We start from the raw sequence: 27,914 nt of genomic DNA, 5'->3' as shown, positions 1-27,914 counted from the left end.
CACCCACGTGAGGCTGCGCTGGAAAGACGCACGGAAAGAGTCAGAGAGATAATTGTGGAGGTGAGTGACCGCCCACCGGCAAGACAGATTCACTTGCGTGTTAGCCAAGCGCGCTTTCTATATAGTTTGTAATGTGGAGGTCGGTTCATGAAGAGGGAAGTTTGCATCGACCGCGAAGCGGCATGAAGTCATGGAAGGGAGCTCCGATGAGTTTATCGGAGAAATTTCGTAGTTGAATAACAACTCGTGGTATATAGCCCGAGTATCGAAGCCTGACTAAGAATAACTACCGCCAATTCCTTGGCAATCACTCCGGAAATTGAGCAAACTGCGGGGGACGTATTCTCGGACAGTCTCCTTCGGCGACATCCCTTTCAGAGCGCGCTTTATTGGCTTTGTTGAGCAAAATCGGACGAGCTGATTCGCTAGTTGAGCATTACTAGCTGACGCTGACATTCTAGTGCTATACAGCCGACGATAAAGCAGTTTCGCATCGTTACATCATTGAGCCAGATATTGCAATGAGCACTTGAATCCCTGCAGTAAATTAGGAATATTTGTGCCTAAACGTTGACAAGAAGCCCGTCATTCCTCCCAATGCGTCTATACTGATGCACGCTCTCTACTTTCTCGCGAAAACAAACTATTTGTGGTGAAACGGAAGCAGAGTCCGCTGAATACCGAACCGATTGTCCTCAAACTGCTTCGGACAGCGGTTCGAACCTTCGCGATGAGCCAAAGCATTCGAGGCGGGCTATGAGTGTCGAGAGCGACGTTGGCTGACTGAGGCTGTCATGCCTTTCTCTGAGAACCGGCGGGAAGGAGATAAGAAGACATCTGCGATAAGACGGAGAAAATGTCGCACGTCGTCATGCGTTGGAGTGGTCTCCCCGCTCTCTTAACCCGTGTGTGCGTGTGCCTGTGCTTGCACACAGGTGCAAACACACCTGTGCTTGCACACAGGTGTGTTTGCGTGTGCGTCCACTGATTCAGGGCAGAAGAGTTGTATTCGCAAGATAACCATTGCACTGCGTATAACACAAACGGCGAACGATAACACAAACACAACTTCCTGGTCCGCTAGTTGCTTATAAGTATGAGCCTGCTGATTCGAGTGGCGACAAACAACACTTTAGAGGGACAACTGTAACCCTGCTGGAGAACCGGGAATCTCCGTGGAGTGTCATTCAAACGCAATGACTGCTTCAGTCCGAGGTGTATAGTGCAACCGTCCAATTGCCTGAGTCACGGCGCAATGTCGAGTGAAATGATCGTTCCGGTTAACCATGTTACGAGTGATTCTCGGTGTTTGAATTGCTTAGATGCTAGACCACACATTCCGTGTCTCCTGAGGAATTCTTTTTTCAGGGGATAGTGACATTGCTGCACTCCTGACTCACCTTTCATAAGCCATGGCTGTTGATATAGCAGCGTAGGAAGTACCGTGCTGTCAGCGCCCATTGTAGGTTGGGCGTTTTCCCATCGCCTATCGCTTTTTTTCTCAGGATGCGCTTGGCGACGATGATAAGTTGCAGAGGGAAGTAGCGGGAACGCCGTCGCATAGAGCGTGCGCGGCGTTGAATAGAGCAGCTCACGCGGATGTAGACCTGCAGGACGGATAAGAAAAAAAAAAACGTGACCAAGAATCTTGCTGAAAGAGGAAGTTTGCATGTCACTTCTGACAGATATACGTATCTATACGTAGATGCACCTGCAAGCTTTCTTTTTCTTAAGTTTTATTTAATTTACACAGAAAGGTGGCCGGTAAATTTTGGGTGCCGAGGCAGCTGGTTATATGGGTATACATGGACTTTACAATATCAGTGATTAGAAGACATCTTGTCTTAATTCGCTACATTAGCTCATAACTTCAACACAAAATAAATTACATCCTTATCATTATTAACTAGAGTCTAATAATGCCTATCACTGACTCACAAGGAATAATAACATTTGTAGTTCTTTTTTTGTTCAAATGACACCTTGTTACAACAAGTTGACTCTTGCTGGTTGTAGAACACGCCTATTTGTTTTGGAGGGCCGTGTCCCTTCTCTACTGACTGTGTCCCCTCGTGACACAGCTCACCGTGCAATAAACAGACAGTGAAGTATTTGTTTTTTCGCGTGGCAGCGTATCTTACGCCGTAATATAAACTAAATGTCGAAGGCCCGTTCTTCAATGATCTAGAAGCGGCACGTGTCTCATATTTTACAACGTTCGCTGGAACTCAAAGCGTAAGGGGTAAGCCACGTCTGTCTGGTGTTGCCCAAAACAGCGCACAGAAAAAAATGAAAACAAGGGAATGGTACGCCTGAGTGCGGTGTGAAAGTTTCAGCCAAAGGACTTGTTTTTGTCAACGCATTGAACTAGTAGTAGCTCAATACAGAGATAACAAGTGACTGTGAAGTTTTTGTCGGATAATAGTGACACATTTTGATGTATACTTCATTACATTTTGAATCAGTAATATATGCCAGACTCTTTCCCGCAACATATTGTGTTTTGAGTATACTGTTTATCTTCTTGTGCGCGAGTGTGTCTGTCTGTCTGTCCGTCCGTCTGCCGTCTGCACTCTTACAAAGGTTTGTACCCTGTGTGGCTTATCTTCTCCTACAATAGTAATCGTCATCTAGTTTGCCCGCATTGCCTTTCGTTAACGCTGCGTGCCCGTTACTTCCAGGTCAAGAACGACATGCGCGTTATCAACGAGACTACTGCGTCTCGTGATCCCTCAAAGCAAAGAATGCTTCACCGGCAGACGTGCAGCTCTCTCGTGTGCTGATCACGCCTCATCGTTCACTCAAGGCAACTCAGTCACTGCCATCTGAGTCTTACGGAAAAGCAGTCATGTTCCAGATGTTCGGCTGTTCCAGACATTTCGGTTGGCCCTGCGAAGGAAAAAAGACAATTAGAGCTTTCGCAGAATGAGGAGAGGGGTTGAGAGGAGGCTGGTGAGGACAGAAAAATGATTGCATAAGAAAGAGCGCGAAGAAGGAGAAATTCTACAGTCTCCTGATGACAGCGATAAGGACGGGCTATGATGCTTGCTTTTCATGTCACCAGAACTCTCTCTAGTACAAGTATGCAAATGCTAGGAGAGTATTCTTGTGTTTTCTGGTGCGCACTGTTCTGAAAATTCACCTTCTTTAAATTGCGAATTTCAGTTTTAAGAAAGGGTGAATTTTGAAGGCAAACTAATTCGCTATGACGAAATACGAAGTGAAGGACCTAACTTGCGAAGTGTCGGGCATTTCCTCCCGTTCCTCAAAAACGAAAGCAGTAGTTCTCGACGTCATGAAGGCACAAGAAGTCACAGTCGACGAAGCTGACGAGGCTTGGGAAACCATTGTTGAAAGAAAGCAAAATGCAGAGGAGCGTGAGAGGCGTGAGCTTGAAGCAGTAGAGAGGCGAGAGAGGCGCGAGCGTGAGGAAGAGGCGCTTGAGGCGCGAGCGTGAAGAGAGTGAAAGGCGCAAGCGTGAAGCTGAAATGCGTGAGAGGCTGGAAAGTGAAGAGGCAGAAATGCGCAAGTGGGAAGCAGAAATACACGAGAGGTGTGAATGAGAGCCAGCGCAATGGCATGCTCTTCGGATGGAAGAGCTTCAGCGGAAAAGTCAGGTACTTAGATGGCAGATAGCACGACGCCAGCTACACACTTTCGGGGAATATAGTCGATTTCCTCGTCGCTATTGAACGAGTGAGTGAGAAAGAGGGTGTCAGCCGGGACATGTGGACCGAGAGATTACCAGCGCTGATTGCATTTATTATCACTAGTATTTCATGAACTGCTTCTCCGAGGAGAAAGCGCGAGACTACGACAGGGCTAAGAAGGCTTTGTTCAGAGACTTTGGTCTATTTCACGGTGATTTCAAAGACCAAAAACAGAGAGCGGCAGAATTCGGCGAACATTGCTGCACACCTCGAAGTTCTCGCAGTATGCCACGACGATCAGAGATGAGCGAGAAAGCGCAATTTGGTACCGGGAAGGGAAAAGGTAACAAGTCTTTCGGTAGGAATTGCAAGCCAGTGACCTCAAATTCCCCAGTACGCATCAGGAGAAAGAGCGTCGCCCACCTGATGTAGCGCAAGAAACGAAGGGCCCGCTAATAGCGCACGCGTGTCGGAGGCGCGGAAGAGAGTTGTTACAACCGTGAAGGGAAAAGTCACATGACGAGGGGCTGTGAGAAGCGGGTGGTATTTGCCACAATTAGGGACTGGGATAACAACCTGCAACTATTGAAGCCGTATATACGAAAGCTTACAGAGAATGGCCAGGTGTGTACGGAGGTGGCAAGTTCAGCCATCCGGCCAGAAAAAGTACAAGCAACGGGGGCCCCTAAAGCCAAATGCGTATGGAGGCCGCAAGTTCAGCCGGCCTGCCCGAAAAAGCACAAGAAACCGAGGGCTCGGTAGGCCAAGTGTACGGAGGGAGGTGGTAAGCTCAGCCAGCTTGCCAGAAAAAGCACAAGAAACGGAGGGCCCGATGGGCCAGGTTTGTACGGAGGTCGTAAGTTCGGCCAGCCTGCCAGGAAAAGCACAAGAAACGCAGGGCCCGTTAGGCCAATTGTATACGGAGGTGGCAAGTTTGGCCAGCCACCACAATAAGCACAATAAACGCAGGGCCTGTTAGGCCAATTGTATACGGAGGTGGCAAGTTTGGCCAGCCACCACAATAAGCACAAGAAACGGGGTGCCCGTTAGGCGAAGTGTATACGCAGGTGGCAAGTTTGGCCAGCCTTCCAGAAAAAGCAATGGAAGCATTGGTCTAGTTAGACGAAGAGCGTGCTGAGGTGTCAAGCTCAGCCAGCATGCCACAAAAAGCACAAGAAATGGAGGACCCATTAGGTCATCTGTGTATGGACTTGCAAAGTTTGGCTAGCCTGCCAGAAAAAGCACAAGAAACGGTAGGCCCATTTTGGCCAAGTGTGTACAGGTGGCAAGGTGGGCCAACATGCCAGAAAAAGTACTGGAAACATTGATCACGTTAGGCCAAGTGTGTGCGGAGGCGGCAAGTTTGGCCAGCTTCCCAGAAAAAGCATAAGAAATGGAGGGCCCTTTAGGCTAATGTGTATGGAGGGAGCAAGATTGGCGAGCATGTAAAAAAAATCACTATAAATGGAAGTCCCATTATGCCAAGTGTGTACAGGTGGCAAGTAGGGCCAGCCTGAAAGAAAAAACAGTACAAACATCGGTACCGCTAGGCCAAGTGCATGCGGAGGCCGCAAGTTTGGCCAGCATGCAAGAAAAAGCACAAGAAACGGAAGACCCGTAAGGCCAATTGCGCACGGAAGTGGCAGGTTGGGCCAACTTACCAGAACAAGCACTAGAAACATTGGTCCCGTTAAGCTAAGTGCGTGCCAAGGTGTCAAGTTCGGCCCGCGCGTGCCAGAAAAAGCACAAGAATCGGAAAGCCCATGAGGCCAAGTGTACAGGTGGTAAGTTGGGCCAGCTTGCCAGAAAATGCACCAGAAACATTGGTCCCGTTAGGCAAAGTGCTGGAGGAGACGGCAACTTTGGCCAGCCTGTCGGAAAAAGCACAAGAAATATGGTTGGCCCGTTAGGCCACATGTGTATGGAGGGGGCCAGATTAGTGAGCCTACCGGAAAAAAGGAACCAAAGAAACGAAAAGACCATTAGGCCAAGTGCGTAGGCAGGCGGTAAGTTGGCCAGCCTTGCAGAAATAATACAAGAAACGGAGGGTCCGTTATTCCAAGTGAGTAAGGAGGCCGAAAGTTCAGCCTGGCTGTAAGAAAAAGCATAAGAAGCCGAGCGCTCGTGAGGCCAAGTGTACGGAGGTAACAAGTTCAGCCAGCTTGCTAGAATAAGCACAGGAAACGGAGAGACTGTTAGGCCAAGTGCATACGGAGGAGGCAAGTTCTGCCAGCCTACAAGAAAAAATCATAAGAAACCGAAGACCCATTACGCCGAGTGTGTACAGAGACGGCAAGTACGCCAAAAAAACGCACAAAAAACGAAAAGCCCGCTAGGCGAAGTGCGCGTGCAAGTGGCTAGTTCGGCCAGCCTGTCAGAAAAAGCACAAGAAATGGAGGGTCCGTTATGCCAAGTGTATGCGGAGATGGCAAGTTCAGCCAACCTACCAGAAAAAGCACAAGACACGGATGGCGCGTTAGACGAATTGCGTACGGTGGTGACAAGTAGGCCCAGCCTCCCAGAAGAAGCACCAGAAATATTGGTCCCGTTAGATTAAATGTATACAAGGGTGGCAAGTTCGGCCAGCCTGCCACCAAAAGCACAAGAAACGGACGGCCCATTAGTTCATGTGTGTATGGAGGTGGCAAGTTTAGCCAGCCTGTCAGAAAAAAGCACAAGAAACGGAAGGCCCATTAGGTCAAGTGTGTACAGGTAGCAAGTTGGGGGGCAGCTTGTAACCTCTCTGTCTTTTCTCCCCTTTCTCTCCTCCTCCTGGGGCAGCTTGCCAGAAAACGCACTAGAAACATTGGTCCCCTTAGGCCAAGTGTGTGCGGAAACAGCAAGTTTGGCCACCCTGCCAGAAAAAGCACAAGACACGGAGGGCGCGTTAGACGAATTGCGTACGGTGGTGACAAGTAGGCCCAGCCTCCCAGAAGAAGCACCAGAAATATTGGTCCCGTTAGATTAAATGTATACAAGGGTGGCAAGTTCGGCCAGCCTGCCACCAAAAGCACAAGAAACGGACGGCCCATTAGTTCATGTGTGTATGGAGGTGGCAAGTTTAGCCAGCCTGTCAGAAAAAAGCACAAGAAACGGAAGGCCCATTAGGTCAAGTGTGTACAGGTAGCAAGTTGGGGGGCAGCTTGTAACCTCTCTGTCTTTTCTCCCCTTTCTCTCCTCCTCCTGGGGCAGCTTGCCAGAAAACGCACTAGAAACATTGGTCCCCTTAGGCCAAGTGCGTGCGGAAACAGCAAGTTTGGCCACCCTGCAAGAAAAAGTACAAGAAATGGAGGGCCTGTTAGGCCACGTGCGTATAGAGGTAGCAAGATTGCGAGCCTGCCAGAAAAAACACTAGAAACATGGGTACCATTAAGACAAGTGCGTGCGGAGGCGGCTAGCTTGGCCAGCCTACCAGAAAAAGCACAGAAAACAGATGCCGGTTAGGCCAGGTGCGCACAGAGGTGGAACGCTCCGCTAGTCTGCCAGCAAGGGTACAAAAAACGGAGGGCCCGTTAGGCCAAGTCTCTATGGAGGTGGCTTCTTCGGCCAGGCTACCAGAAAAAGCAGAACAAACGGAGGGCCCGTTAGGCCAATTGCGTACGGATGTGCCAAGTTTGGCCAGCCTGCTAGGAAAAGCACTATAAACATTAGTCCCTTTAGGCCAAGTGCGTGCGGAGGCGGCCAGTTCGGTCAGCCTACCAGAAAAAGCCCAGGAAATGGAGGTCCCGTTAGGCGAAGTGTATATGGAGTTGGCAAGTTTGGCCAGCCTGCCAGACTGCGCACAAGAAACGGAAAGCCCATAGGCCAAGTGTGTACAGAGGTGGCAAGTTCGACCAGGCTGCCAGAAAAAGCAGAAGAAATGGAAGGCCAGGTTAGGCCAATTGTTACGGAGGTGCCTAGTTCGGCCAAGCTGCCAGAAAAAAGCAGAAGAAATGAAAGGCCCGTGAGGCCAAGTGTATACGGAGGTGGCTAGTTTGGCCAGGCTGCCAGAAAAAGCAGAAGAAATGGAAGGCCCGTTAGGCCAAGTGTATACGGAGGTGGCTAGTTCGGCCAGGCTGCCGGAAAAAGCTGAAGAAATGGAAGGCCCGTTAGACCAAGTGTTACGGAGGTGGCTAGTTCGGCCAGGCTGCTAGAAAAAGCTGAAGAAATGGAAGGCCCGTTAGACCAAGTGTTACGGAGGTGGCTAGTTCGGCCAGGCTGCTAGAAAAAGCAGAAGGAATGGAACGCCCGTTAGGCCAAGTGTATACGGAGGTGGCTAATTCGGCCAGGCTGCCAGAAAAAGCAGAAGAAATGGAAGGCCCGTTAGGCCAAGTGTATGCGGAGGTGGCTAGTTTGGCCAGGCTGCCAGAAAAAGCAGAAGGAATGGAAGGCCCGTTAGGGCAAGTGTATACGGAGGTGGCTAGTTCGGCCAGGCTGCCAGAAAAACCAGAAGAAATGGAAGGCCCGCTAGGCCAAGTGTATACGGAGGTGGCAAGTTGGCCCAGCCTGCCAGAAAAAAGCAGAAGAAATGGAAGGCCCGTTAGGCCAAGTGTATACGGAGGTGCTTAGTTTGGCCAGGCTGCCAGAAAAAGCCGAAGCAATGGAAGGCCCGTTAGGCCAAGTGTATACGGAGGTGGCTAGTTCGGCCAGGCTGCCAGAAAAAAGCAGGAGAAATGGAAGGCCCGTTAGGCGAAGTGTATACGGAGGTTCTAGTTTGGTCAGGCTGCCAGAAAAAGCAGAAGAAATGGAAGGCCCGTCAGGCCAAGTGTATACGGAGGTGGCTAGTTTGGCCAGGCTGCCGGAAAAGGCTGAAGAAATGGAAGGCCCGTTATACCAAGTGTTACGGAGGTGGCTAGTTCGGCCAGGCTGCCAGAAAAAGCAGAAGAAATGGAAGGCCCGTTAGGCCAAGTGTATACGGAGGTGGCTAGTTCGGCCAGGATGCCAGAAAAAGAAGAAATGGAAGGACCGTTAGGCCAAGTGTTACAGAGATGGCTAGTTCGGTGAAGCTGCCAGAAAAAGCAGAAGAAATGGAAGGCCCATTAGGCCATGTGTTATGGAGGTGGCTAGTTCGGCCAGGCTGCCAGAAAAGGCAGAAGAAATGGAAGGCCCGTTAAGCCAAGTGTATACGGAGGTGGCAAGTTGGCCCAGCTTGCCAGAAAAAGCAGCAGAATCATTAATCCAGTTAGGCCAAGTGCGTGCCTAAGTGTCAAGTTTGGCCAGCCTACCACAAAAAGCACAAGAAACGGAGGGCCGGTTAGGCCAAGCGTGTACAGAGGCGGCAGGTTCATTCGGCCTGCTAGAAACGCCAAAGAAACGGAAATCCCATTAGACCAAATATGTACGGAGGTGGCTGGTTCAGCCAGTCTGGAACGGAAGGCCCATTAGGAAACGGAAGGCCCATTAGGCCCAGTTTGTACAGGTGGCAAGTTGGGCCAGCGTGCTAGAAAAAGCACTAGAAACATTGCTCCTGTCAGGCGGAGTGCGTGTGGAGACGGCAAGTTTTCCCAGCCTGCCAGAAAAAGTACAAGAAATGGAGAGCCCGTGCGTGCCGAGGTGTCAAGTTCGGGCAGGCTGCCAGCAAAAGCACAAGAAAGGGAGAGATGTTGAGGCCATGTGTGTATGGAGGTGCCAAGTACGCCCAATTGCCAGAAAAAAGCACAAGAAATGCAGAGCCCGTGAGGCCAAAAGTGTACAGAAGTGGAAAATTCAGCCAGCCTACTGGAACAAGCACAAGAAACAGAGGGCCCATTAGGCCGTGTGTGTATGGAGGTGGTGTGTTCTTCTATCCTGTCAGAAAAAGCACAAGAAACGGAGAGGCTCTTAGACCATGTGTGTACGGGGATGGCAATCTTGGCCCGCCTGTCAGAAAAAGCACAAGAAACGGAGCATCCGTTAGGCCAAGTGTGTCTGGAGGAGGCAAGTTCAACCAATCTGCCACAAAAAGCCGAAGAAACGGTGGGCCGCTTAGGTCAAGTGTGTACGGAGGTGGTCAAGTTCGGTAAGCTTGCCAGAAAAAGCACAATAAAGGGAAGGCCGCTTACGCCAAGTGTGTACAGATTGGGAAGTTCGGCCAGCCTGTCAGAAAAAGTACAAGAAACGGAGCGCCTCTTAGAACAACTGTGTGCAGGGATGGCAATTTTGGCCCGCCTATCAGAAAAAGCACAAGAAACGGAGCACCCGTTAAGCGAATTGCGTACTGATGTCTCAAGTTGGGTCAGCCTGCCAGAAAAAGCACTATAAACATTGGTCCCGTTAGACCAAGTGCGCGAAGAGGTGGCAAGTTCGGCAAGCTTGACAGAAAAAGCACAGTAAACGGAAGACCCATTAGGCCATGTGTGTATGGAGATGCCAGGTTTGGCCAGCCTGGCAGAAAAAAACACAAGAAACGGGAGGCCCATTAGGTCAAGCTTGTACAGGTGAGAAGTTTGGCCAGCCTGCCACAAGAAGCACTAGAAACATTGGTCCAGTTAGGCCAAGTGCGTGCTGAGATGTCTAGTTTGGCCAGCCTGCCAGAAAAAAACACTAGAGACGGAGGGCCGGTTAGGCCACATGTGTACGGAGTTGCCAAGTTCGGCCAGCCTACTAGAAAAAGCACAAAAAACGGAGGGTCCATTAGGCCAGGTGTGTACGGAGGTGGCAAGCTGGGCCCGCCTGACATCAAAAGCACACAATACGGAGGCCCGTTAGGCGAAGTCTGTACGGAGGTGGCAAGTTCGGCCAGCGTACCAGAAAAAACACAAGAAACGGAGGGCCCGTTAGGCAAGTGCCGTGCGGATGCGGCAAGTTGGACCGACCTGCTAGGAAAAGCATTGGAAACATTGGTACAGTTAAGCCAATTGCGTGCTGAAGTGTCAAGTTCGGCCAGCCTGCCAGAAAAATCCGAAGAAACGGTTGGCCGCTTAAGTCAAGTGTGCACGGAGGTAGTCAAGTTCGGCCAGCTTGCCGGAAGAAGCACAAGAAATGGAGGGCCCGTTAAGCGAAGTGCGTACGGAGGCGGCAAGTTGGCCAGCCTGCCAGAAAAAGCACCAGAAATAGAGGGCCCATTTGGCCAAGTGTATACAGGTAGCATGTTGGGCTAGCCTACCAGAATAAGGACTAGAAACATTGGTACGGTTAGGCAAAGAGCGTGCGGAGGCGGCAAGTTTATCCAGCCTTCCAGAAAAGCACAAGAAACGGAGGGCCCATTAGGCCATGTGTATATGGAGGTGGTTAGTTCTTCCAGCCTGCGATAAGAAGCACATGAAACGGAGAGCCTGTTAGGCCAAATGTGTACGGTGATGGCAAGTTCGAGCAGCCTGCCAGAAAGATCCGAAGAAACGGTGGGTATAAATACTATATATATATATATATATATATATATATATAGCTTTCTCCAAATAAGGCCAACTTTCTTTTCAAACGTCAATGCTCCTTTCGCAGCCTATGGATTATGCTTTTCTTTTTATATTTTACCTCTAGGAACACGACATAAACGCCCGTATTTCGAGCCTCGCTGTGGCTATACGGATTCTGCGCCCACCGTGCATAGAGTAATTTGTACGCTTGGGCGGTTCTCAAGAATAGCTGGCCGCCACTCGTGATATAGGGACCGTGTTATTATACCGAAGGCCACCATACGTGCGGTCCTTCGATTGCCACACGCATACAGCTTTAAAAGCTAATCATACTTCTTTCTTTTATTTTTCCCAAGCGTATCAATAACACAAAGAAAGGAAAGAAAAGCTAGGAAGTAGCACGGCATCATGCAGCTAGCCTCGGCAAGGCAACCTCCTCTGACGCCGCGCCTCCCTCCCTTCTAGGTCTCTCTGAGCCTTGGCTGGCGGGAAATAGTCCCTACATGGTTGTCGGACCTGTCAGGCGTTGAATGGTTCGTGGCAGCTCGTTACTGACAACCTCGTCACTATCGGTGCTCGACACCCGTTCTCCGCTCCACTACCCATCTTCAAAACTCGGCGGCTAGAAATTACCGCTTGCCTACCACGTGACAAAAGGGCACGTGATGCTTTCGCATAAATAAAGTGGTAGCACCCCATCCGCAGCGGGCACCTCCACATCGAGCCCGGCCGCTTGATGGATAGTCATTGCAACGAAGTGGCAGCCAGGGTAGCAGGGATAGCGAGGCTTGCTATACGGAGTTTCAGCTGGGGCGTAGTGACTACAACAACATATACTGTGTCGTGGTATCATTCGGCAGCGAGATTATGCCGCTTCGTGCGTCTGTGGACGTGCCCCTCAGGCTTCGCGATTCATGGGTGGCGTGGAGATATGGCGTGGATATGCAGTAATCATAATAAGTACGATATTTCTCTAAGACAGCAACGATTACACATTCATCATACGAAAAATTGCTGATCGCATTAACGTCGCCGGTCATCTCCTAATTATGGATGTGCCGCTAATTCTTTTTTTAATGGACTGTAGACTTCAAGTTTGCCGCGTGACGCTCTCTTCTGGTGTTTTTTCTTCCTCCACGACCAAGGAGCACCTTCCGAAAGCGTTGTTGTGGTTCTGAGTGTCTGTGACGTATGGCCACAGTAAGAGTTCGGCCATGACTTGGGTGGTTATAGCGAGTGATAGACAAAGACAAAAGGGAAAAAAAAGAGAGAAGGCAGGGATGTTAAGCAGAAAAGCGTGTACTTGGCTACGCCACACTCGGGGAAGACAATTGGAAGAAAATGGGGGGAGGAGAGAGAGGAAAGTGGTGAATGTGTACATGGGGCACACCACAGACAGAGGTGCTCGCACAAGCCACTCGTTTTTCGAAAACGGGAAAGAGAGAGAGAGAGAGAGCGAAACGGACAAAGTGAGAGGAATCAACAATTTGTAAATTGCAACTTACGGATAAGAATTCTAGCGCCCCCCCCCCCCCCCCCCCCCCATCAGCGACTTCCGCAACGTACTACCTCCGCACACGGTCGTCCTTCTCAAAAAGTTTACCCGCGTCCCTCACGCGCCCGCGCTTCTGTACAGCTCCTCCTCAACTTTCGCATGCGCTCATTGTCTGCACTTGTGTAGCTGTGTACACACATACACGGTCATACGCGTAGTACGAACGGACCGTTATCGCATTACTCCGAAGCACTGCGTGTTAGGCACGTCGACGGGGCACGCCTGAGCGGCTCCGCAATGAAATGGCGCGAGGGACCGAGGCGCGGCGATAACCGTCAATGACGACGTGACTCACCTCCACCTCCACGTCCTCCCTCTTCCGTTTTTGTGTGTCGTGCGCTGGCGAGACGCAGATAAGGGCCTTGCGGTTAGCGGCGTGTTCTTAGCAGCTTGGCGAGGTTTCCGCTTGTTCTGCCAGTCCTTTTTCTCTGCAACCATGCGCTCGTTAAACGCAGAATTAAAAAAAGAAAAGAAAAGAGAACCGAGACGGTATAGGCTGTTTGGGCGAGGTAACGGTCTCTCTGTACGCAGTGGGAAAAGGGTGGTTTTTGTGGCCTGTGGAAGTGCTGTTAAAGAACATGGTTAAGTCTGCGCACGTAGTACTGACTGGGTCGCACACAACAAACAGAAAGCTGGAAGGCCAAGCGGAAAAAGAATTTCGCCGCAGCTACAGAACCCTTTAAGTGCATAGCCAGTACGCGTACGCTCTAAACAGCCTGGTCAACTGTAGTTAAACACGTTATGAGAGACGCACCGATATATTATAGGGGGCAAGGCTTCGTATTTTATTGTGGTAAGAATCATACGAACGCCGTCGCCGCCACCACCACCATGGTCGTGCTGTCCCTCTATCGACGGCGCATGCGTGCCTCACGCGCGGAGGTTTTTAGGGCTTCCACAGACGCAGAGTGAGTTTAGATGAAAAAAAAAAAGCGACGAAGCAGAGCGTACACATCACCACACCCAACTTAATCGGTTCGGTGGTGGAGCCAGGTCAGCGTTGTGCTTTCTAGTGCTGGCATGGGCTTTGTGCACTGTTACGTTCGACCTCCGGAGGCTGGCTACCTTCGGAAAAGCGACAGTCCCCAACCGAACGGCGCCACCATGTCTACTGCAGCGACTCGCTTTGAAGGACGACAATACGACAGTCCCCAGCCCGTCGGCGCCATCATGTCTAGGCGCGGTCGGCGGACCAAGTATTGTCAGTGGATTCGCCGTCTCCGTCACGGTTAGTTTGAAGTGGTGGAACTCCTGGAAGAAGGTGTTTTGTGGCACCGTCTCACGGGTCTTAGAAGTCGTCAGTCAATGGGCAGATGCGACGGCCACTGTCTGCGGGGTCAACTGTACTGCTACTACACAAACTAAGCGCACTCAACATTGACCCGGGAGTACTCAGCTGGATCCAATCGTTCCTTTCGTCTCGTTCCCAATTTGTTGTAACTAATGACTCCACATTTAACGTGGCTCCAGTTGAATCTGGTGTTCCACAAGGGTATGTTCTTGGTCCTCTTTTATTTTTAATATATATTAACGATTTACCTGATAAGATTTCCTCACAAATTTGTTTATTCACTGAGGACTGTGTTATATATCGAAAAGTAACTAATGTATCTGATATAGCTACCCTTAAATCAGATTTAAATAACATATCTAATTGGTGCCTCACTTGGTGCATGGAATTCAACATTAATAAATGCACATATATGCGGATTTCTCGTTCTAACACAACTTGCCCTACCTACGCCCTTAATGACTGCCCCCTTCAATCCGTTACATGCTACCGTTATCTTGGCCTTCACATAACTAGCGATCTTTCTTGGAAGCAGATGTACAATATGTAATATCTAAAGCCAACCGCTCCTTAGGATATTTGAAGATAAATTTTTCGCTTGCGCCAGCTTTATTAAAGCGGCTGTTGTACACGACATACGTCCGGCCCCAATCAGAATATGCCTCATCCGTTTGGGATCCTCATCAGATCACATTATTTAACGAAATTGAATCAGTGCAATATCGCTCTGTTCGTTTCATCTTAGCTAACTACCATCGCATTGCTAGTGTTGCATTAATGAAGAGTACCCTTCAAATCCCATTATCATTTCTTCGCAGAAAAGAATCACGCATTTCCCTTTTTCATAAAATCTACTACCACAACGCATCTCTTCGCCCTCTTTGGATTCAACCTGCGCCTTATTATTAGGCTCGTTGTGACCACTTACATAAAGTTAACGTTCCCCGTCATAACACCGTCGCGTGCTCACAATCGTTCCTTCCTAGGACTTCAGTCGACTGGAATAATCTACCTACATCATTAGTAAGCATCAGTGACCCCACTCGTTTTAAGAATGCACTAATCAACATAAAATAATGTATGGTGGCAAATGGCGTAATTATGTACTTATTCGTGAACATTGTCTGCTTGCTAAAGTGTACTCTTTCTGTATTTTCATGTTATGTAAGTCTCTGTTATTTGTTATGAATGCATTACTAGTGTTTTCATATTGCTTTTGATCCTTAGAAATTCCTTGAACTAAACCTGTATTTTTTACTCTTGGAATGTATTCTCGCCCCTCCCCTCTGCAATATACAATTATGTACCTTGAGGGTATCACAAATAAATAAATAAAGTCTGGGACCAAGAGGCCCTGCTCAAGGTAAGGCCCGTGTCTACGAGAACCCTCTCACCTCGGAGTGGTTAGTGAAACCTGTGCGGAAGTGAGTGTGTAAACTCTGCCCCTCAAAGGCGAGTCGGTTACGATGACTTTGGACGCTCCGAATTGGTCGACGGTTGAACGGCGGTCATCCGAGCTCGAAAATTTGGTCTCACGGCACCTCGAATTTAATTCTGGAGTGTTTTACGTGTCACAACCACGATATGATTATGAGGCGCGCACCACAGCGTGTGCAGAAAGGGGTGCGGAGATAGTTTACCGTTTGTGGCATACGTATTATTGCTGCGAATAATTGTAGAATACTCCTTTTCTGCCTTTGTTCAGGCGGTCCACAAGGCACGGCGTGTCCTCGGTGAACTAAGCGGGACACCTTGTTTATATTTGAAGATGTGACTGGTTATGAGTGATGCGTAGGTAAAGTTCAAAGCATGCGCGTCAATTTAAGGCCTTTGTAGTACACTTCATATACAACCGCTTCTGAGCGTTATGAGCGTTCTCATGAGCGTCGCAAAATTTTGCTCTCCGTCTATATAGGCAGATCGTGGGTACATTCTTCGGCGCTATCGAGCGAGCCCCCTTATATGGCTATCGAGTCGAATTAAAACTCATTCTCGATCGGAAAAACTGCCTCGTTTCACTGAGTAAGGGGTCCAAGCATGGTATAAAACTACTCTGCTTACCTTAGAATCCTAACGCTAGTTATATTTAAAATCTACGCTATAGGGGGAGTTTTTTTTAAATTTTACGGTGAATAAAAAGATGGCGATGCGTGAAACTTCTCGCGCGAGCTAAGCATGGAATGCCTCACTGTAAGTTTGGAAAGCAACAGAGACAGCACGGAAGAATTCGGGGCACGTATGCAGAGAGAGCTTCGCGAATGGAATGCAAGCCGCTGAGCGATGGCTTCGGATAGACATGGCTCGGCGCGTGGCTATGGCTGTCTACTTTGAAAGCTGTGCGCACAGTCGTGCCGGAACGCACCAAAACTCTTGCGATGTTTTTGTTTACCACGCGAGACGACGCCGTCGACTGACCATTTCACGATGCCTCGTTTCAGCACCAACGACAGGCTGGAATGTTTTCTCCGATTCACATCACCGCATGGCCATCAAGATTACTCTTTTGCGAGTGTTTCGAAAGAAGTGCGATTTCAATGAATGCTTGTCTCCGGGTTTTCTCATAACTTCCACTGCTTTTCAGCGTTCGCCGCGATGCTCAGAAGGGAAGTGCGAAGCGAAAAAAAAAAGAGTAACAGACAAAAAGAGAAATTGCTGGAGGAGAGGTGTAAAGGTCCTTCTTCTCCTCGTGGATGTTTAGAAGTCTCTTGCTTTCAACGCGAGAACGCTGGCATGCTCAGATGAAAGTCTCCGTGTCCCAACACTTCGTTGCACTTTGTGCAGCGCGGAGAAGCAGCACGCTCCGACTAATTTTACGCCCATGCTGAAGTGTACGCTGGTCCCGTTCGTATGCTGCATTTGGCGGGGTGACTTTGCTAGATCACAGTCCCTTCGTAACGCGGGCCTGATATGCGGAGACGTCCAACGAGCTCGAGAGTTTGAACTCTCACTGTTTGTTGCATATGAAAACACATCATTGGCAAAAAGCAAATGCCATTTCGTGGTCATCGACCCCGACACGACGGCCTTATAGTACAGCACCAAGGGACTGAATCGCACATGCAGCAGCACAGCTGTCAGAGTTCGCGCAGACCAGTCCGGCCGCGTAGGCATGGAGGTCGTTCGGGTAAGTTTCGTTCAAGTATTACAGCACCAAGCAGTGGACGCCAGAGGAAGGAACAAATTGCTTGGAACGCGACCCAGGAATTGTGAGGTCTTGGGAGATGACCTTCAACATCCAGAGTGAACAGGTCGTCGCTTTCATCTTGCGACTTTCGAGGAAGAGGGCGTCTATATTCGAGGACTTAAAATTGGGCTAGTTCATACCGATTCATCAGGTTTTCTTAGGCACCAAGTACAACATAATAAGAAAAGAACGACTTCCTCTTTCGTTGTCTATCTCTTTTTATTGTGTTGTGCTGGGCGCCTAAGACACTACAGTGATGACTATTTCATTAGGGCAGCATAAATGTGAGATCTATAGGGGTATAGTGCTGATTTTTTTAAAAAGGGATTTTCCAGGTGATGGAGTCGCAGAGCCGAGAAAGCTGGTTTAGTATAGGCTTCTACGATTTCACAACGGTTTCCTTGACAACGAACGTTGCTGTTCTTTCAAACGTTCTTTGAAGCTCGGTTATGCTTTATTTTACAACTATCAGCTGCTGCACGTTGAAAATTACATTAGATTATAGGGCCAAGTTCTACGCGCACGATTAAATGAAGACGGCCAAGAGAGCGCGCATCAGCCGCTGTAATTCCCTCCAAACCTAGAATTAGGTAAATTTAGCGTGCGGTAGGACACAATCGAAGTCGCCAATCACTGTGAGCCCTTTTACGAAGAACATTGGATGTAACGAACGAATTTTTTTAAAACTCTGATTGCGACTTCGTTATATCGAGGTTGGTGCTACACGCAGCTTTCGCCCTCGTATCATCGCGTGGCCAAGGCCATCGAACAGCTTCCCTCTTGACCCTCCCGCACAAGCAACATGAATGGCATACAAGCGTAAAAAAAAAAAGAAGCGGAGCATCCCGTTCGCACGTTATCTTTACGGCAGGAGCTACGCGCGAATGTTTAGTTTTATTGAAGCGCCTGATGATGCCATTCATCCGTCGGCGTAGCCAACTTGCCTTTCCTAACACTTGAATGGAACAAGATAGCGTAAGTATAAAGACGGGAGATCCTCCTGTACATGATGGAGCACGCGATGGCGAACGCTATACATACGCGTTATAGATATGTACTCAGTCGAGCGATATGAAAGGGAGCATCCAAAGTGGCTTCAAGAGGCCGTAGCGGCTAAGCGCATACGCACCGCGAAATGCACTCAACAAAACTGAATGTTTAACGGGGAAGCTACTCGTTATATACTGACGTGTCAAATGAGTACCTGCACAACACGTGTAATCGTTACTTTAAGCGAATTCAGTGTCTCTGTAATGTTGCTTAGGGCTGTACATCTCAGTGGTGTTTTCCAGATGCCACATCATGCGTGTGAACAAAATCGTTCGCGACGATCTGCTTCTCTTTGCCTTTAAGGGAAAGAGAAGCAGCCAGATACTACATTGTCCTTTCGGATTCTGCGTTTTTTTTTTTTCGTGTTGAATGCATGTAAGGAGATGTTGGCGCTTCGTTCCGACACCGGTTGCTCGCTTCTCCGACGCGTGCTAAAAGAAGAAACACCTTGACAAGAACAAATCATAGCGGTCAGAAAAAAAGAAAAAGAAGCACTGAGTTAAATATAAGTTACTGTAATTACGTCAAAAGTCGTGACGCACAATTCCACATATTCACGAGCCAAGTTCACAAGCCAGAATACAAAACTAATGCAGTGAGGGTGAAATAAAAAAAACATGAAAAAAATACAGACCCCTACAATACGAGAACACACAATAGACAATGAACGTTCAATAATAAATCTCTGGAATGGTGGGCACAGCGTAGCCACAATCACGCACGTGTCTTTATTCGCAGCTTTGAATGGTAACTTTTGGCTGAATATAACTCGAAAGAAATGTGGACTCCTATACGGGTTCTGCTTCATTTCATGTTATCTTACGTGACAGCATACCGCTGGGAGCCATTGTATCGCGTATCATTTGCGTCAGCGTGCCGAGAATAATTAAATATGCACGGACTACTACCGCGCCATTTTAGCACTTCTTTCCCGACAATAAGATTAAGTTTTTTTTCGTTAAACGTCACTTGCGAGTGTGTGACGTCAAGGAGGTCACTCGAGCCAAAAGAAAGCAGCCAAGGCAGCCGATTGTTTCAACCGCTGAACCCTACATTCGGTGGGTGAGCGCCCCATTGTCAAAGAGCAAGATACAAAGGTGGTCCAGTTTATAGCGGTTTGTTGCCTTACACAGGGAGATGTGAACGCTTAGCGAAAATTGTTATGCGTGACAGCGCATCACTTCATTCACGCTTGCGCTTTTTTGTCTTGCCTTTCTTTCTTTCGCCTTTTTAGTAATCAAAGTAGTCATCATAAATCCTAGTCACCATTAACCCCGATGGTATTCTTCACCATTAACCCCTCAGGACCTAAACTTTATTTAGGTCCTGAGGGATCAGTCTGGGACTGATGCAGGCCACTCCCACGTCGGGACAGAGAGGCCAAGCCCCTCCGCCCTCACACGGGCCCTCTGGACAGCCCTGAACGGGTCCGCCAGTACTTCACTGTGCAGCATCCGCTGCCACCACTGTTCACCTCGAGAACCATCACCGGCCAACGCTGAGCAGCGCCAAAGCATGTGTTCTAAATCGAGCAAACCCCCACACTTACTACAATAGACTGAAACGCCGCAGTCCGGATTAATTTTATTTATGATGACCGGGTTAGGGTACGTTCGTGTCTGCAGAATCGTTAATGTAACTGCCTGTGGCCTATTTAATTTAGAATGTGGCAGCGGGAATGCTCTGCGCCCTAAGTAATAGTGCTTGGTGATCTCGTTGTAGGTTAACAGTTGGTCCCTGAACTCAGGAGCGGGAGATATATCCCCTTCAGGGAGTACACGGCACACTAATCCTCGTGCCTCCCTGTGCGCCACCTCGTTGGGGTTACGCGGGGCTCCCTCCACTGTCCCCATGTGCGCCGGGAACCAAGTAACTGTATGCGAAGTGATATCCCTACCTTGCAGCAGTCTGTTAGCCGGTTCCGCAACAAGTCCTCTCGAGAAGGCTTTAATCGCAGATCGCGAGTCACTTAACACCAAAACTCTTCTTGAATCACTTAGTGCTAGAGCAATAGCCACCTGCTCGGCGACCCCCGGATCTTTGGTATAAATGGAAGCGGCATTTCTAACGCTCCCTTTTCCATCTACAACCAGAACAGAATAAGCATCTTCCCCATTAATCCATGCGGTGTCAACAAACGCAGACTCCTCCTTCTGATCATTTGCCTCTCGCAACAGAGCCCTAGCTCTCGCGACCCGCTTCCCTACAGTATGCACGGGGTGCACGTTCCGTGGAAACGGACGAACCATGATATTTGCCCTAAGGTTCACGTTCAACTCGTGTAGGGGCGCCCCATCGTGCGATACAGCCACCGATTCTTCAAGTGACCCTAAAATATACCTACCCGCTGGTGTACCTAACAACCGCTCCCTCTGTGCCGTACGCTGAGCCTCGGCAATTTCATCTAAAGTATTATGCAAACCCAGTCGCAACAACATATCGTTTGACGTAGTCACAGGCAGACCAAGCGCAGCCTTGACGGATTTTCCGAGTAAATTTTCCAATGTATATTTCTCCCCCCTATTACAATTTAGCATAGCTGCCACATACGAGAAATGACACATAATAAATGCGTGAACTAACCGCATGGATGAGCCCGTAGAATTTCTTACAGAGATTATCAATGGAAACTACGGCGCTAGTGTATACGGGAGTTGCAAGGTACATGACGGCTAAGCCAGTATTGATATATAGTGGGCGTTTAGATGGATTTGTCTAAACTTTGTCCTTCTGGGTTTAAACGGCTTAGAGTTCTTGCAGACTGACGATTCACAACGAAATGCAGTACATTGTGAATACAATTCGGAATCATTATGCTCGCGCGAAAGAACTTTTACACTTGATGCACTTAGTTTCTAACAGTATTATCTGGATTGAAAACCATAGCGCTGCGACGCTGTTGTATGCATGGGAATGCCAGGATATATCGACTTCGGATTGACATCGTTCTCGGAAATCTGGGACACCACGAAGGGGCGCCTGGATAGCACCATCTGCCACAATTGTTCATTTTCAAATAATTTCGTTTGAGCTTACGTGTACTCGGATTGGTGAAGATTGAGGGTATATATGCTCTGCACTTCTGCTATGATTTCAGGGTAAAAAAAAGAAACATAAAATTAAAAAAAATCGCTGTACAGTCCACAGCTGCACCTTTCCGCCCCGTCTGTAACAACTGTTCATATTCAAACAATCTCGTTTGAGCTTACGTGTACTCGGTTTGGTGAAGGATTAGGATATGTATGCTCTGCACTTCTGCTACGATTTGAGGGTAAAAAAAAGGAAACATAAGATGAAGAAAAATCGCCGTACAGTCCACAGCTGCACCGTTCCTGGTGCATCGTCGCACTCGTCAAGCGCGATTCGTGATTCCGTCACGCGTTCACCCCGCTGTTGTTGGCTCCCGCATAAACATCGCCGCATATCTTCCAGCCAATGAACGCGTTCGCCTCTGACGTTTTGCAATGAATCGACGCATGCAGCGGCATATGTGCCGTCTGTTCGACCTAGCAGCTCTCGAGAAACCGCATTTCGCCAAAGAGCAAGTCGGGAGCGTGCACACGGGTTCTCGCGAAGATCGCACGTCTGTCTCTCGCCGTGCGTCCACAAAGTCGCACACGTCGCAGGTGTCGAAGGGGCGCCAGCGCGACTGCAGCGTGCAGACATCGCGAACAGCTGTCGCGCGTGTCGCGTTATCGCGCCTGCCGTTCCGGAGGGATTGCCTACCCCCCCGGGCTGTATAACGAAGGCGAAGCCTCGGGTTCACTGCTCCGTGCCCGAGCTCTGGAAACCTCCCGGAGGTGCGACGTCATCACGAGGGCAAACGGAACTTCCGGCGAGTCGCATGCGCGAACGACTGGCAACGGGAGGTTGGTCGATCCCGACCAGCGGAATTTTCCGGTTTTTCTATATGTACCGAGCGTCCCAGCTAACGTTGACCAATCTGTTCAACGAAAAAGAAAGGAAGATTAGGAAAAGACACAAACACACAGGCATGGTACAAGATGTTATATTAAGATCCACGGTGTTCCGTCTGAGACCTCTGAAGACCAAACACTGTACGTCTTATAATTGTATTTAGCACCGCGTTTTTGAAGTGTCTTTTTTTTGTAGTTGAACAGCTCGGCTAACGTTAGCTGGTGCACCTTGTATAACCCAATAAACTATGGTTAGTGAGCCTTTTTCACAGCGAAATTGTGGTGTCTGTAGAATCGCCGCTTATGAATGCTGCCCACGACTGAGCACTGTGGGGCATTCGTGGGGAACGCCGCCTTGTGTGTGTGTGCGTGTGCGTGTGTGCGTGTGCGTGTGTGTGTAGCCGGCACATAAGATTATATATTAGAGGACAGGGCATCTTTTATGCCATTTTTTTCCTAGGTGAGTCCGTAACAATTAGGGCCACTACAAGTCGTACTTGACACAGAAGCTTCAGCTTTGAGCCACCGTGTTCTTCTAAAACGCAACACGTTTTTCTAAGTTCTTCTAAAAGTGCGTGTCCTATTTAAAGAAAAAAAATGCAGCAAGCTTAGAAATGTCTGGCCACGGTGTTCTTCAGCTGGAATTGAAGAACGAGAGGCCTTAAAGATCATCTATGAAACATCTTTTCTTCCTTCTTCTTGGAACTCCATAGTATGCAGTATTATTTTCTCAGGTCTTTATTTTTGAAAGACTTTTTTTTGCGGTCGCAAGCCTGGCTACACTCACTCACGCTTTCATAGTGTTTTTTTTTTTTTTTTTGTTCCTCCTTAGCAGCAGCTTGGCGTCGTCGTCAGGGAAACAACAAGGGCGATCTACGTATAAGCGATCACGTCCCCATAAGAAAAAAAGAAGCGACGACCGTTGAAAATACGAACGGCCTACGCGCGTCATTACAAACATCATTGTTACGGGTTCATTCACCCGATCGTTCTCTTTAATTTTCCTCAAAATGTCGTTCAACTGGAGTAGGACGAAGCTCAAGTAACCTCGTGACGAGACAACGTCACCTAGACTAGAATTTTTTCTATGTGGCGTTAGTTTAAGCCGTTGGCCCTTCAAATGTCGTCCCCCCTCCCCCCCCCCCCTCCCTACACACACACACGCAGAAACATACACGGGTAGTTGGAGTTGGGTTAATGCCCTGCTGCAGGCGCTGTAATTGGTTCGTTGAAGTGGTGAGCTTCACGTAACGGGAACCAACATTTTACAAGGAAAAAGACGAGTCGCTTACAGTTCACGCTCAGTCGATTGCGATTTATTTTATTTAGTTATTTACTTACTTACTTTACTTACTTACTTACTTACTTACTTACTTACTTACTTTTACTTGCTTACTTCCTTACTTACTTAATTACTTACTTTACTTACTTACTTTACTTACTTTACTTTACTTACTTTACTTACTTTACTTACTTTACTTACTTACTTTACTTACTTTATTTACTTTACTTACTTACTTACTTTACTTACTTACTTACTTACTTACTTACTTACTTACACACACAAATAGTGCAGTAAAGTAAGGGCTATTGCAGGAGTGGAAGTGGTTGTACATGAACAGCAAAATGAGAAAAAAACACATATAGTAACAAACAAATCCAAGCAAGATATCATCTCGTGTATTCTGCTCACCCTGCTTGGTCTTCTTGTACGCAGTATTCTATAAATGAATAAATAAAATATATAAATAAGTTGAACAAGTACAATAAAAAAAATCACTTAAAAACGTCGTCACTGTCGTAAGTGTAGTCATAAACTAAGCTGAAAATGTTAATCCCCGCAAATGTGGGCGCTACGTTTAGTTCGTGGTGTCAACGAGTTGACGATGCCTTAGCAAAAGTTAAGAAGGCGTTTGACAGGCGATATGAAGGGTTGACGGCGCAGTTGGAATGTTTCTGTAGGCTCGTTGTCCCAACGCTGAGAGAGAGAGAGAGAGAGAGAGTGAGATGTTAAGGTTCAGCGAGGCTGCAGGGCGCTGCATAACGAAGAGTTGCGGTCCTGGCGGGGAAAAATAAAGCGTGTCGCCTTCCTTTGAACGGATTCTAACAGATTAATTTCGTGTGGTTTACGAGGAGACAAGTCAACACAAGTATACTCCAACACTAACAGTATAAGAGATTTATGTAATAACAGTATAGTGTGCCTGCATGCTCTCTTACACGTTCGCTGTAAGCAGCCAAGCTTCTTCAGTATTTCGTTACAGTAACACAACCAATCAGCTTCGAACACGAGCGAGATTGAGCGAAAATAACACCCCAGTACTTGTATTCGGGAAACCGCATTAGTGTTAATCCATTAGAGGAGTAATTAAACGTGGAAGGTGAAGCTCGATTGGAAGATGTCATGACAACAGTTTTTTAAAGTTAATTTTCATGTGCCATGTATTGCACCACGTGCGCAATTGTGTAAATGAATAATTAAGCGGCGATGATCAAGGGGGGGCTTGATGGTGTCAAATAATACGCAGTCATCGGCGTACAGAAGAACTATAGAAGCGATGCTATATACTGCGCTGATTAATATATATATATATATATATATATATATATATATATATATGTATAAAAGCACCTGAAACAAAGGCGACATACTGGGAACGTTGATACAAAAAAAAAAAGCTAGTCGACTCTCGTTAACTAAAACACAGTTCTTTTTTTGAGCGTAACGCTTAGCTTATCTAAGAACTTACGACATATTGAAAGCACACACACACTGCAGACAAGGAACCCATGTGCAGGTCAATGCACCAAACATATATTGCTCGTGTACAAATGCTTTAGGAAATTTTCACGCTATAGCGTGTATGCTCGCTGCCTGTATGTGGTCTTCCATCCACGAATAGTAATTACGGGCAGCGCGCAAAGTGTGTGGAGTAGCAGTGTAGGGCACAGTAGGTAGGGCTGAGCTCTCTGCTTTCCCTCGAAGATCTCTCCCTTAATAATAATGATAATAATAATAATAATAATAATAATAATAATAATAATAATAACAACAACAACAAAACGACAGCAAGAGCATTGATGATGATGATGATGATGATGATGAAGTGGTCTGACGAGGACGGCGTCTCAAAACGCACGGAGCGAATCATCAGACCTCGTTACCAGCTTATCAGTGCTGCCGTAGTAATACGGCAGGAGAAAAAAAAGGAGCCTGATATATATATATATATATATATATATATATATATATATAACCGAACCGAACCACAACCCAACCATACCGAACCTAACCGAACCATAACCGAACCCACAACCTTCGCGAAATGCGAAGGTTGTGGGTTCGGTTCCTACCTGCGGCAAGTTGTTTTTTCATCCACTTTAATTTCCATTAATTTGTCGCTTCCTTATATAATTTATTAAGCACAAGTAATTTCCCCTATGTTGTCCTTGGTGTCAGTGTTTGTAGGCGTCTCATGATATGACTATATATCTATATATATATATATACCGAAGCGAGCACGAGAGAGGTGGAGAGATATTGTTTAAGGCCGCACTGATCCGCGTATAGTGTGCTAAAGAAAATGGGGCACAAGTAGTACCCATGTAGCCCGATGTATACAGGTCTACTAAGTGACAAGGGAAAGAAAAAAACATTACATACGGAGCCCAAAAATAACCAAGACAATAGAGAAGCAGAAACGTTCTTCGGTTAACATTGCCTGAGCAAGGGCATGCCTCAACCTGGAGCGAAAGCTTCGATAAGATTTGTCTTCGTCGCGGCGTTCCATTGTCGATAAGTGGGTTCAGCAAAGACGATCCTCTCGTTTGTCCAACTGTTGATCGAAGAAGTTGAAGTTGGCACATGAATTGGAGCTACCTGGTTCTAGATTTACAACTTCACGCGAGAGAAGCCTTCTTTATGCTATTCGTGACATAATCTTAAATAAAGTTGTTGGCGCCTTTACGCGCGGCACCGGCTACTTTATGGTCGCACGGCATGCAAAGTGATATCACGGTACGTTCCGAAAGAACACTGCTTAGAGCCAGAGAGCAGGAACGCAATTCCGTTTCGCACATGAATACAAGAAGCAGCCATGGATAGTACAGGAACACGCACGAGCGTAAATAAATAAATAAATAAATAAATAAATGAATAAATAAATAAATAAATAAATAAATAAGGGAATTCAAATAGGTCACGAATACGCACAGAAGTTCACAATAATGGCGGACGAATGGCCGTACCGCAAGTACTCACATAACATACCACCTAACTGGTTGACATCTCACAAACTTAGACTTGCATGAAATGTAGCCTCCGTAGTATTACAATTTTTGCACTATAGGACTCGAAAATCTATTGTCCTTTTGAAAAAGCAGTAAGAAATTTTCTTCGTATAGTAGCTTCGTGCCACTTGCAATGCGAGTAATTTTTTTTTATTTTTGCTGGTCGCAGAAACGTCTCACTCCTCTGGCTTCGCGGTAAATAGGTTCGGGTCCCGTATTTTTGTGACATGAAAGTATCGGACTTAATTTTTTTTTTGTACCGGATCGCACGACGCACGCCTATACCGTTCTTTCATATTCATATTGGACGTACGATCTTTTCGGTCGTGAATGCAAGCAGCGAGAAACGTCGGTAGCCTTCACAGCATTGTCTATTGAGCCTGTGACCTTGGCCGAAGTACCATTGTTAGTAGAAGAGCTCTAAAGCGTTATAGTACTTCTCGAAGGCGACTGAACTACATGATCGCCTACGACTATGCTGGTGTGTGCGCACTGACGGACTCTTTCGTTACTACTATATCCTCCCTCCCCCAAGTTTAGGGTAGGCAGCCCTACACAAGCATTTAGTTAACTGACGCAAGAAAAAAATTCTCCATTATCATTTCGTTGTTTTTCATCTATCTATCTATCTATCTATCTATCTATCTATCTATCTATCTATCTATCTATCTATCTATCTATCTATCTATCTATCTATCTATCTATCTATCTATCTATCTATCTATCTCTATCTATCTATCTATCTATCTATCTATCTATCTATCTATCTATCTATCTATCTATCTATCTATCTATCTATTTACACCTGTCTGTCTGTCTATCTATCTATCTATTTACACCTGTCTGTCTGTCTGTCTGTCTGTCTGTCTGTCTGTCTGTCTGTGCCTGGCTACGCCTGTCTGTCTGTCTGTCTGTCTGTCTGTGCCTGGCTACGCCTGTCTGTCTGTCTGTCTGTCTGTCTGTCTGTCTGTGCCTGGCTACGCCTGTCTGTCTGTCTGTCTATGCCTGGCTACGCCTGTTTGTGTCTGTCTGTCTGTCTGTCTGTCTGTGCCTGGCTACGCCTGTCTGTCTGTGTGTCTGTCTGTGCCTGGCCACGCCTGTCTGTCTGTCTGTCTGTCTATGCCTGGCTACGCCTGTCTGTCTGTCTGTCTGTCTGTCTGTCTGTCTGTCTGTCTGTCTGTCTGTCTGTCTGTGCCTGGCTACGCCTGTCTGTCTGTCTGTCTGTCTGTCTGTCTGTGCCTGGCTACGCCTGTCTGTCTGTCTGTCTATGCCTGGCTACGCCTGTCTGTCTGTCTGTGTCTCTCTGTCTGTCTGTTTGTGCCTGGCTACGCCCGTCTGTCTGTCTGTCTGTGTCTGTCTGTCTGTCTGTTTGTGCCTGGCTACGCCTGTCTGTCTGTCTGTCTGTCTGTGCCTGGCTACGCCTGTCTGTCTGTCTGTCTGTCTGTCTGTCTGTCTGTCTGTGCCTGGCTACACCTGTCTGTCTGTCTGTCTGTGCCTGGCTACGCCTGTCTGTCTGTCTGTCTATGCCTGGCTACGCCTGTCTGTCTGTCTGTCTGTCTGTCTGTCTGTCTGTCTGTCTGTCTGTCTGTCTGTCTGTCTGTCTGTCTGTCTGTCTGTCTGTCCTATCCGCACCGCACTATAATACATACATCTAACGTCAGCGC

General features: G+C 47.6%; 1 long non-coding RNA gene across 1 annotated transcript; it reads right to left on the bottom strand.

The window, feature by feature from the left end:
* Positions 1–1,299: 1,299 nt before the first annotated feature.
* On the bottom strand, positions 1,300–23,793 carry LOC129383947 (uncharacterized). The gene is made up of 3 exons (XR_008611733.2): positions 23,654–23,793; positions 2,754–2,889; positions 1,300–1,607 (listed from the first exon to the last, which is right to left on the bottom strand). It is a non-coding gene; the product is annotated as an uncharacterized lncRNA (long non-coding RNA).
* Positions 23,794–27,914: the final 4,121 nt, after the last annotated feature.

This window comes from Dermacentor andersoni, chromosome 9, assembly GCF_023375885.2.
Source record: "Dermacentor andersoni chromosome 9, qqDerAnde1_hic_scaffold, whole genome shotgun sequence".
Classification (NCBI taxonomy): domain Eukaryota; kingdom Metazoa; phylum Arthropoda; class Arachnida; order Ixodida; family Ixodidae; genus Dermacentor; species Dermacentor andersoni.
The sequence above is the reverse complement of the archived record's forward strand: the minus strand, read 5'-3'. Positions and strand labels throughout refer to the sequence as shown.